This window comes from Sceloporus occidentalis, unplaced genomic scaffold, assembly GCF_023333645.1.
Source record: "Sceloporus occidentalis isolate IW3139 unplaced genomic scaffold, rSceOcc1.0.p SCAF_3, whole genome shotgun sequence".
NCBI lineage: Eukaryota > Metazoa > Chordata > Lepidosauria > Squamata > Phrynosomatidae > Sceloporus > Sceloporus occidentalis.
The window spans coordinates 164641622-164652376 of NW_028316983.1; the positions used below are offsets into that span (position 1 = coordinate 164641622).

A 10755-nucleotide genomic window follows, 5' to 3' on the forward strand; every position below is an offset into this window, starting at 1 on the left:
GAGAAAGACTGTAATAGAGATAGGACAGTCAGCCAGGGGGGAGAATTGAATAAGATTTTGGGGAGCTGTGAATGTTTAAATAGTTCAGGGGTTAATGTGTGATCTTAATGTGTATTAATGCACTTCTACATGTTTATTCTTTTTTTTTACAACTGTGTCTGACTGTTCCTGTTAAGTTTTGTTAGATCACCTTGAGGCCCGAGGCCCCATCCAAGAAGGGAACTTGTGGGCAAAGGGGCAAAGTGAGTGACAGGGTTTGGAGCTGCAGAGCCAGTCTGGAGAGGGGATCTGTCACACCTGATCTCCTGGAGTCCTAGTCCAGCACTCAGACCACTATATCACACAGACTCTTGTGTGATATAGTGGTCTGAGTGCTGGACTAGGACTCCAGGTGTGTAGGCACCTTCAAGTTGCTTGTTGACTTATGGCAACCCAAACAATTTCATAGGTTATCACTCGCTAATATAGTTGTATCAAATTTTCTACTTTGGCCTGAAACAATTCCATGATCAATTTCCCCAAAAGAATTTGGGTGTCTGAACTTTAAAGGACCATCCATGGTGTTGACGCTATTTTGGAGGAAACACCTTGGACAGATCCTTTAAAGTCCCAGAGCACTTAACCCTCTCATTGCCATGGAAGCCATCAGCCACCAGTGGTTGCCTCACAAAATGATAAAGTAGCAAAGAACCTTAACCATTCAAATATGTCCTCTTCTCTATCCAAAGGACATCTGCTCCCTCCCTCCTGAAGCTGCACAAACTTTCCCCAGTTGTTCATCCCAAAATCTTAAGTGCTTCATGAAGCCATACTATAACATAATATAATTTGCTACCAGGAGACAAGCTACAGCAATCATCACCAAGGGTATTACCTATCATAGCCAGAATACTTAACAATAAAAAGTTCCACAAGTGGGATTTCCCCCCAGTTACAAGTTACTATACTACTAAACTTATTTAAATAGTTATTTCAAGGAGATATTACAGGGACTTGTTTAGCCACCACTATTTGGTTCATTGTTACTGTGTGCCTTCAAGTCTTTTCTGACTTATGATAAACCTAAGGCGAGGTTTTCATGGGGTCTTCTTGGCAAGATTTGTTCAGAGGGGTTTTGCCTTTCCTTTTCTCTGAGACTGAGAATATTTTACTTGTCCAAGGTGACCCAGTGGGTTTCCATGGCTGAGCAGGAATTTGAACTCTTTTCTCCAGTCCAACAGTCAAACTACTACAACATGCTGTCTCTATTTGCCTCATAGCTGACAAAATACTAATACAGTTGCAATGAATCTTTTCTATCCAATATTAGAAAGTACCAAATGTTACTTCCCAAACAATGAGACAATACAGTACATATGACCAAATGGGGAGAAATTCCAGAAACAGAAAATGCTTCTGAAAATTAGGACATGAACCAGGGGCTGCCTTTCTTCCCATATTGCACTTGCATCTCTGTCCAACTTTGCTCCTTTGCTGGCATGTCTTTGTTGGCAAAATAGTTTTTGCAAATCTCTCTATGGGTATATATGGAGCTGTCCACCACTAGATTCCTGGTGCCAGCTGGGCCACAGCAGAGGATCTAGGGGTCTTATGCCCCTGGGACCCCTAGAGCCTGCAAAGATATCCAAACATATCACAAAAAATCCAAGAAGTGCCTGGAAGTCAACCTCTGGTTATGAAAAACATGATAAACAGTGCAAAGGGGCTGACATGGATGCCATAAAATGAAGCAGGGGGACTCCCATCTCCCCAAGACTAGACAAAATTGAGCAGTCAAAATTGGACCACTAAGCGGCTGTGCAGACTGGCCATTAAGGCCTGCCCGGGGGAGGAGTTGGGGTGTGGTGTCTATACGACACACGCCCCGACTCTGCCCCATGGTAGTTTGATGCCATGCACTGCTCCACATGGTGCACAGCATCATGGCGCTCCTGTGGTGCTTCATTTGCACAAAGCAGCACCAAAGGAGCACCTTAAAGCCACAGTGCCATGGCTATCGCACCCTTTCCAGGGCGCAAAAAGGAGCCACTTTTTGCAGCTCCATTTTGCATCCTGGAAAGGCCAAATCGGGGCTGCACCGTATGGTTGCCACATCCCCAATACAGCACAGCTGGAAGCGGCTGCAGGCTGCTCCTTAGAGTTTCCTATGGAGCTGATAGTTAGAATTATCACTTAGAAAAGTACTACATGATCTTTATTTTGCTATTGCTTTCATGTTACTTTGACTGTTATCACCTTCAGTTGGATGATGATGATGATTGCTTTAATACAATTTTCTTTGTTTTGTAAATACATGCCTGCATGTAGTCAAAAGCATACCTGCCTGCTAGTGTTGAGCTCCCTCCCCTTATAACAAATTTAGATTCCCAGAGCGGTGGGGTTCTGGAACCTATTTATAAGGTAAACACTCCTAGAGAGGCAACTCACCTTTTTTAGAGACATGCAAGATGGGCAGTCCAGGGAGTTTGGAGGGGTGGAGGGCCATAAAAATCCCATGGGGGGGGGGGGCAAGCTTTCCCCATCCCTGCAGTAGTGCTTATTGAAGTTCACTACATAGCAAAGTTTCAATTGAATAGAACTTCAGTTGATGAATCTTATGTATATAGTGGTCTCCTAAATTAATTTGCAAATGTCAATGTACTGGAAACAAATTCGTCAATGAAGCCAGTTTGAATTCCAGTGGGTATACAACAGTGGGCAAGTTAATAATTCCCCTCGACTCTGGTAGTGGTGATGCAGAGGGTTGAAATGGGGAGGGGGATGAGAAGAGCAAGATGAGCACATTGGCTTCTCCTTTATTAAGAGTACTTGGGGAAATCAGTAATTTCCTCTTCAGCTGCTGCTAGAATGTGATCCCTGGGCTTTCTTGTCAGTGGTTTAAATCAACAACATAAACAAGCCCTTTAACTAGATCTTCCAAAATAGACATCTCCATGGTATCTCCTTCAATCATTTGGTGGGGGAGGGTGGGTGTACAAAGGCTGAAAAGATTAGATCACACCTTGAAGAAGGAAAGAAATTACAAGGAACTCAAGGAATGCAGAAACATGTTAAAGCTGTTTGAAAAATGCCAGGAATGCAAATTAAAACCATGGAGTAGCCTGCAATCAATAAAATATGTTAAGTACAGTTTTCAGAGGTTTTGTCCTATCAGTCAATTAAAATTCAGGACTAAATAACAGACTTTGTGTGGGATTTGGCAAACAAAAAAGTTAGTGGGGGGAAAGGAGGAGGAGAATTAACCACGATAGAATTAGACAATAGATCCTGGATCAAGGGAAGGAAATAGCAGGAGAAAATGTTTTCTGAAAAAGTGACAAACTGCCAGTCCTGCAAGTAATAAACGAGGGAACAAGTGCTCATCCAAATATATTTTTATAAATACCACCTAGACTGGTTACAGAGATGATTGGTCTACAGAAAGATAAGGGAGTGTATGTCTCTGTGTGTCACAAACTTGACATCTGTACAAAAGCAACCCTACTGGCAATCCTATGCATCCAGGGATTATTTGGCTTTTGAAACACATTAGTTAATTTGTCAAATTATTTCTGGCTGGAAAATGAAAGGTAACAAGGTAACTGTTGGATTTTATATTTTCAAAACTGACAACTCACCCATTATTTTCTTTTGTTTATTCATCCCAGAATCCTAAGGAATATCCTAGGTGCAACATTAAAGCCCCACAGCACTTACTAAAGTCTATTTTGTATGTCTTTTTTCATGTTTTAGACTATGACTGGAAAATGTCTTCAGTGTCAGACATTTTTCTTGTTCTCCCCTTCCTCTACCTTTTTGCTGTCTTTACCATTAGCTTCATGAACAGTTCTGCAGAAATCAGAAATTGCTACACTGTTTTGAGACGTTGGCCTGTTACAGACTGCCAAAATAAAGCTGCTTCGGGTCTCTTTGGAGGTATGCTGTTTAAATGATGCATGCATCCTAAGAATCCGGAAGCTGCACCAAAGCTGCACTCCAGTGCTTAGGACTGGAGTGTGTCTTTGCGGCGACCTCCGGACTCTTAGGACCCATGCATCATTTAAATAGCATACCTCCAAAGAGACCCGAAGCAGCTTTATTTTGGCAGTCTGTAACAGGCCTTAGTCTCATTGTTGCCCCACTGTAGCTTTTTGGATATTATTTCTGAATTAACTTGGGTAAGACTGTGCAATGAATGATAGATGTGCAAAATGTTGTACTTCAGATATTGGACTGCAGCTCCCAGCATTCTCCACCGTTGTCTATAGTGGCTAGGGCTCATAAGAACTGCTGTTCAGCAATCTCTCAAGAGCACACTTTGGCTTCTCTGCTGTAAAATGATGTAAGATGTTGCCAACAAAACAGGGGTGAGGAACATGTGGCCCTCAAAATGTTATTGGATTGCAATTATCATCAGACTTAGTTGGCATGTTCATTTATGGGTGATGATGGACACTGTGGTCAAACAAGGTCTGGAGAGCCCCATATTGGCTCAGATTTGGAAGATCATACATAAGGCATAAGAAAAAACAACATCAAGGAGCACATCGTTCATTATTTTGTCTCTAACAACAATCAACCAACACCTCTGGAAGGTGACACAGAAAGTGTAGAGTTGATTGTACTTTTCCTGTTGTTTCTCCCATGTATTAGGCACCCAAAGGCATATTTTCTATGAACTATGGAAGCCCCAGTCTTATCTATTATGACAAACAATAATAACCAATGATGTGGGACCTGGTAGTCTCCACTGAGCCCAAGAATTCAATGGTTGCTCTTGGTTCAGTCACTTTCTACGAGTATCTGTCTAGCCTACCATACTGGGCTCTGTGGAGGAGGAGAGCCATATATGCAGTGGTATCCTTGTGGTTGGTGTCACCCAAGGGGGGAGGCTGTGGCCTCCAGAGGGCCATTCGGGGTTTTGCACAGCTACTGGATAAGTGCAAAAGGGATGTGACACCCTTTCTCACTCAGCCAGCAGCTGCATCAACCCCCTGGGAGTACCACCCCACCAGATGTATACCCCCCTCTGGGGTGTCACCCAGTGCAGTCTGCACCCCCCTAATGACACCACTGTATGTACATCACCTTGCTCTCATTAGAGGTGGTGCACATAGCTCTTGTCCTCCACACTTCATTCTATAGCATTATAACTCATATTAATATTACTAGTAAACAATGGTCCCATACAGACTGCCCAAATAGAGCTGCTTCGGGTCACTTTGGAGGTATGCTGTTTCAATGATGCATGTGTCCTAAGAGTCTGGAAGCTGCACCAAAGCTACACTCCAGTCATTAGCACTGAATCGTGACATTGGTGCAGTTTCCAGACTCTTAGGACGCATGCATCATTTAAACAGCATACCTCCAAAGTGACCCGAAGCAGCTTTATTTTGGCCTGTCTGTATGGGGCCAATATAAATATTCATAGTGCCTAGTCTTAGGCTCCACAGTTTAAGGAGTATTTCAACAAGCTGGAACCAGTCCACAGGAGGACAGTCATAGTAAAGGTTGCAGATACTATGCTCTATGAAGACATGCTGAGGGAGATGAGTATGTGATGGGGAACATGGGGAAAACTTGTTTTCTGTTGCTCCAGGATCTGAATCAGTGGGTTCAAATTTCTAGAAAGGAGATTCTAATTAAACCTTATGAAGAATTTCTTGGCCTTAAGACCTGTTCAACCTGAAGGTAGTAGGCTCTCCTTTCTTGTGCATAAAGAGAGGTTAGATGACCACCTATCAAGGATGCTTTAGCTGTAGAGTCTTGTGTTGATGGGGGTTGGACAAAATGGGTACCTACCAACGTAATGTTTCTCTGAGGTTTATCACACAGAGATTTTTAGAGCTTTTGCAGGTCAGTTCCAACGTGAGTGCCAGTCCAATGATGCAGATTCATGTCATAACGTGAATGTGTTATCAGATGATATTCCTTTCTATGGGCGCTCCTTCCGTGGTGCTTCTGCAGTGATTCCAAAGTGACCCCTCATTTTGATGAATTCAGAAAAAAAGTGAATTCACAGAATTCGCATTCAAGCTCACTTCGATTTCACTTCAGATTGGTCTGGTGTGGAAAACCACTTCAATGTCACCCCCCTTGGCCCCCTGCATCCTGCTCCATCATTCCCCTCTTCCTTCACCCCATCTCACCCCCTCTGCCACCCTGCCACCCATCCCATCATCCTCTGCATTCTCCTACATCCCAATCCTGGCCCCAATGACCCCAGCAACCTATCCCATCATCCCCTTCCTTCTCCTGCATCCCAATCCTGGCCCCAGGCACCCATCCCATCATCCCCTGCCTTCTCCTGCATCCTGATCCTGGCCCCAGCGACCCCCAGTGACCTATCCCATCATCCCCTGCCTTCTCCTGCATCCCAGTCCTGGCCCCAGCGACCCCCTGCCATCCATCCCATCATCCCCTGACTGCTCCTGCATCCCCATCTCATCCTCTCTGCCAATCTGCCACCTATCCCATCATCCCCTGACTGCTTCTTCACCCTGATCAAGGATGACAGCTAAGGTGGGGCAGGGAAGGAGGGCAGCGTCCAGAGCTCCACTGAGCATGTGCAAGGGTGCCGATTTGAATAGTTGAACCCTCCAGTGTGGTAATACAATATGCACTCACTCCCCTTTGCTTGAATCCGCATCACGTGACTTGCTTGGAATAGAACTGACTCAGCTTCCCCCTCAGTTCGGAAGGGCAGCGGAAAGGCAACCAGGTGTCGTAAATCATCACGTTAACCTTAATTCGCATTGTTAGACAGGAGTGACTCTGGATCTGGTGTGAAAAAACATCACGTTTTGCATTGCTAGAACAGGAGTGACTGTGGATCTGAGCTGCAAACCCCCCACGTGTGATAAGGTCCTATGATAAATTTAACTAGTAAACATATGATAAACAGGCTGGTCAACTTAACCTTCATGAATTTGCTTGAGCTTTCCTTAAGAGCCATTGATGTTATTGCATCAGAGCTTAGAAAACTTATGTGCAGTGGATGCTTCCAGAAAGCCCCAACCAGCATGGCCACAACTATAGCCCCCCCAAAATAAATTTTCCAAGCTCCAAACTGCACATATGTGAAAGCCAGAGGTTCTCATACTCCTCAGCTGAAGGGAAAGAATGAAACATTTTCTCAGAGCTTACATTTGGATGCTCTGAACTGCTCCAGCCTTCAGGGAGGGAAAGAACTCTTCACTTCACTATCCAAGCGGAGTTTGGAAACTTGGTTCTCATGAAGAGTAAAATGGAATCCAGAGCATCATTCTGTCATTTTGCAGTTATGGATTGCTTCAACATGCCATTTTATTAAAATTAACTTTCCAAGCTCTCCATCCAGGCAAGAAAGAACAGGAATTTTCTCTACAGCAGCAAGGGGAATGGCAATGGAGCTTCTTGCCAAAATAACTCTGAATATATTTTTGTTCACACAGCCCCATTCTCTCTTTTTTCCTTGACCCTTTGCTCTGTAAAAACAGATTAGAACTAGGTAAGGATTTTTGTTGTTGTACCTTCATTTCTTATTAGCCCAGTGCCATAAACTTCTAAAGCTAATAGGTTTTCATTATGTATGTGTGTAGATTTGGGATTTACTGTATTAATTTTAAAGAGATTCACACAATCACTTAAAAAAAGAAACAAAGATCCCATTCTTTGAAACAAATCCCTGCCTGTGCTTTCTGTAAAGATGGAAAAAGTATTTAAAGCTGAGATTTCCCCACATAATGAATACCAGAAGACCGATGCTATTTAAAGATGCAAAAATAATGTGGGATGTTTTTAAAAAATACTCAGCAGAGTGTGTTGGCATTGGTTATAAAATATAAAACACTGCCATCTACTGGCACAGTTTGTCCCTTTTCATAAACCATGCAGCCAAACCCCAGTCCTATAGCCAGTGTGTTTTGTCTATTCCTGCATCCCATTTCATTTTCATTCCATTCATACATCTGCATGTATACCTGAAGACTGAATATTATATCCCATAAGTGACTGGTTGGTTGGGGATTTGAACCTGGTGTCGCAGAGTCATAGTCCAACATTCAAACCACTACACCATCCTGGCTATCTTTTTATTCATAATGCAAGAGATCCCACATCAACATTAGGAGGAACCTCCTGACAGTAAAGGCTGTTCGACAGTGGAACATACTCCCTCAATGGAGAATGGAGGAGTCTCCTTCCTTGGAAGTCTTAAAGAGAGGCTGGATGGCCATCTGTCAGGGATGCTTTGATTGAGAGTTCCTGCATGGCAGAATGGGGTTGGACTGGATGGCTCTTGTGATCTCTTCCATCTCTATGATTCTATAGGCCTAGCCAGGTTAGTATGAGCCTGACATGCTATCCTTCCAGTTCCTGGGCATACAGAAAGGAGGTCAACCTTCCCCCCCCCCCCCCCGGCTTCCTTGGGAAAGTTACTTTCAAGCAGAGGCTGGATGGCCATGTGTCAGGATGCCTTGATTGAGAGTTCCTGCATGGCAGAGGGTTGGACTGGATGGTCCTTGTGGTCTCTTCCAATGCTATGATTCTATGATTCTATGATTCTATGGCCCATTACAAACAGGCATAAAAGTACGTCCTGGGGACATGCTAGGGTTAGAAAGGGGTGTCACTTCCTGACACCCTTAACCCTAGTACTGACACAGTCCGTACAAAATGGCGGCACCCATTCCACATGGGGGCGCCATTATGACATCACGAACGCGCCACCTCCAAACAAGGTGGCGCGGATGTGATGTTGTCGTGCCACGTGAGGGCGCCTACAGCGCCCTTTCCGTGGCGCTTCTGAGGTTTGTGTCCCTGGCGCAGCCTTTAGACGGCTGCGCCAGGGATGCAAGGGAGAAAGGGGCCAAGCGGCCCCTTTCTCCTCCTCCCCGCTGCCATCGGGTGTCCTTGGGGCATGAAGCCCCAAGGACACCCCTTTCCAGGCCACAGGGAAGTGGCTTTTTGCCGCTTCCCCGCGGCCTGGAAAGCGGCGGACCGGGGCCTCGGAGGCTGCTGTTGTGGCAGCTGAGACCCCGATACAGTGGGGAAAGGGCCGCTTACAGGCCGCCCCAAATGGGCAGTCTGTAACGTGCCTATGATTTTGGGCTGGGCCCCTAGAGAGCATTAGGAGATCTTCCACTCTGAGAACTAGAAAATATATGAATAGGACCATAGGAAGTCGTCTTACATCAAGTCAGGCCAATAGTTACTCAGATCAGTGCTCATCTGAGATAACCAGAGCTTAGAAGCAATGAGTTAAAACAAGTTACCCCTAAATAGTTATTTTGGGGTGTACCAAGGGTTAAAAGGGGGGTACGTTTAAAAAAACAACACAACAAAAAACAAAAGTTATTTTATCAGTGTAATTAGGCATTTCTAAGAACACTCAAAAGTTACTTTTATGTGTATCTTAAGTGGCATTTTGGCAGGATTTGTTTATTTTATTTATATCCCACTTCTCTCCTGAATGGGACTTTTGCCTCTTTCTTTCATCCACCCTAAGGTTCCCCACCAAAAGTAACAAAGTAATTGAAAAATAACAAGCAGCATGGAAAGTAATGTTAACCTGCTGACCTTGGGTTACTTTTCCAAACGTTGCAACAGGTGAAACAAAGTATATTTGAAAAGTAACATTCCAGACTTGGATGAGGATATGAACTGTAGCCTAATGCACCTGGAAGATACTTCAGGTCTGAACAGAGTGGCTATTAGACACACTGCCTGGATATTATTAGAGCTGTCATCCAGAACATCTGGAGGTCACCAGGTTGGAGAAAATTGCCTTGGCACAAGTGCAGGGGATCTTTGAAAATGCCCAAGTTTTGGGACGATTTCTCGAGTCCCTTACCCTTGGCAATCTTTTCTGGGACTTCTGGGAGCCGAAGTAGAAATACCAAGAAGGCCAAGGGATTTCCACTGATGCCTTTGCTCCTGTGAGGAAAGGGAGACCCTTGCCCCCATCCCTCTAAACCTCTCCTTCCCAATTTCTTTAAATGAACTCCTTTTAAGGTGCTTTTTTTTTGTTCCCAGATTGTCCCAAATCTCCCCAAACTGCCTAGAAAAGCAACAGTTTACTCCTATGAATCCTCGCTCCCATCTCCCCAAAAGAAGACAAAAAGAAGAGGAAGAAAGAAGGGCAAAATGGTGGCTGGGAGTGATATCACTTCAGGCACAATGAAACATGCTGCTGAAATTGTCCCTGGCATGTTTGCCGTTGACTTTGTCTTAAAGGGAGGAGTTTTTGTTATGCTTCCTAGAAGGATGGTCTGGGGCCAAAAGACAAGCCTGGCCCAGGAGATCCAGGGATGGGTCTTCATTGAAACCCAGCCATGTCTGTTCTCTGGCTTCTACATTTTGATTGGGCTCCAGCCCTTTTGATAAGGAACCAGATGCTTTTGATTGTGAACCAGAACACTGTCTTCATGCCAAAATGGGACCTATTTATCTTCTTGCATTTGCATGCTTTTGAACTGCTAGGTTGGCAGAAGCTGGGACTGGTGATGGAGCTCATCCCATCAATGTGGCACCCGGGCCTCGAACTGCCAACCTGCCAATCTTGCAACCAATAGAGTCGGTGTCTTAACCACTTGAGCCCGCACCCCCATGTTTAACGTTTGTAAATAAACATTATTGTTATTAATATGAAGTCGAAGGCCAGCATCCATAGTTTTTTGTGGAGGGATGAATGCCTGAGTCCAGCCTGAGCCCTGGCTGGGATTGAATTCACAACCTTTGAGGGGTTGTGACAGGTTGCAGTACTGGCACTTAACCACCAGGGGGCTCCCCAACGCG

At 44.6% G+C, this 10755-nt stretch overlaps 1 protein-coding gene across 1 annotated transcript in view; it reads right to left on the reverse strand.

Annotated features, from left to right (window-relative positions):
* The window catches only part of ADTRP (androgen dependent TFPI regulating protein), a 204415-nt gene that overhangs the window by 113963 nt on the left and 79697 nt on the right, over positions 1 to 10755 (reverse strand). The window lies entirely within an intron of this gene.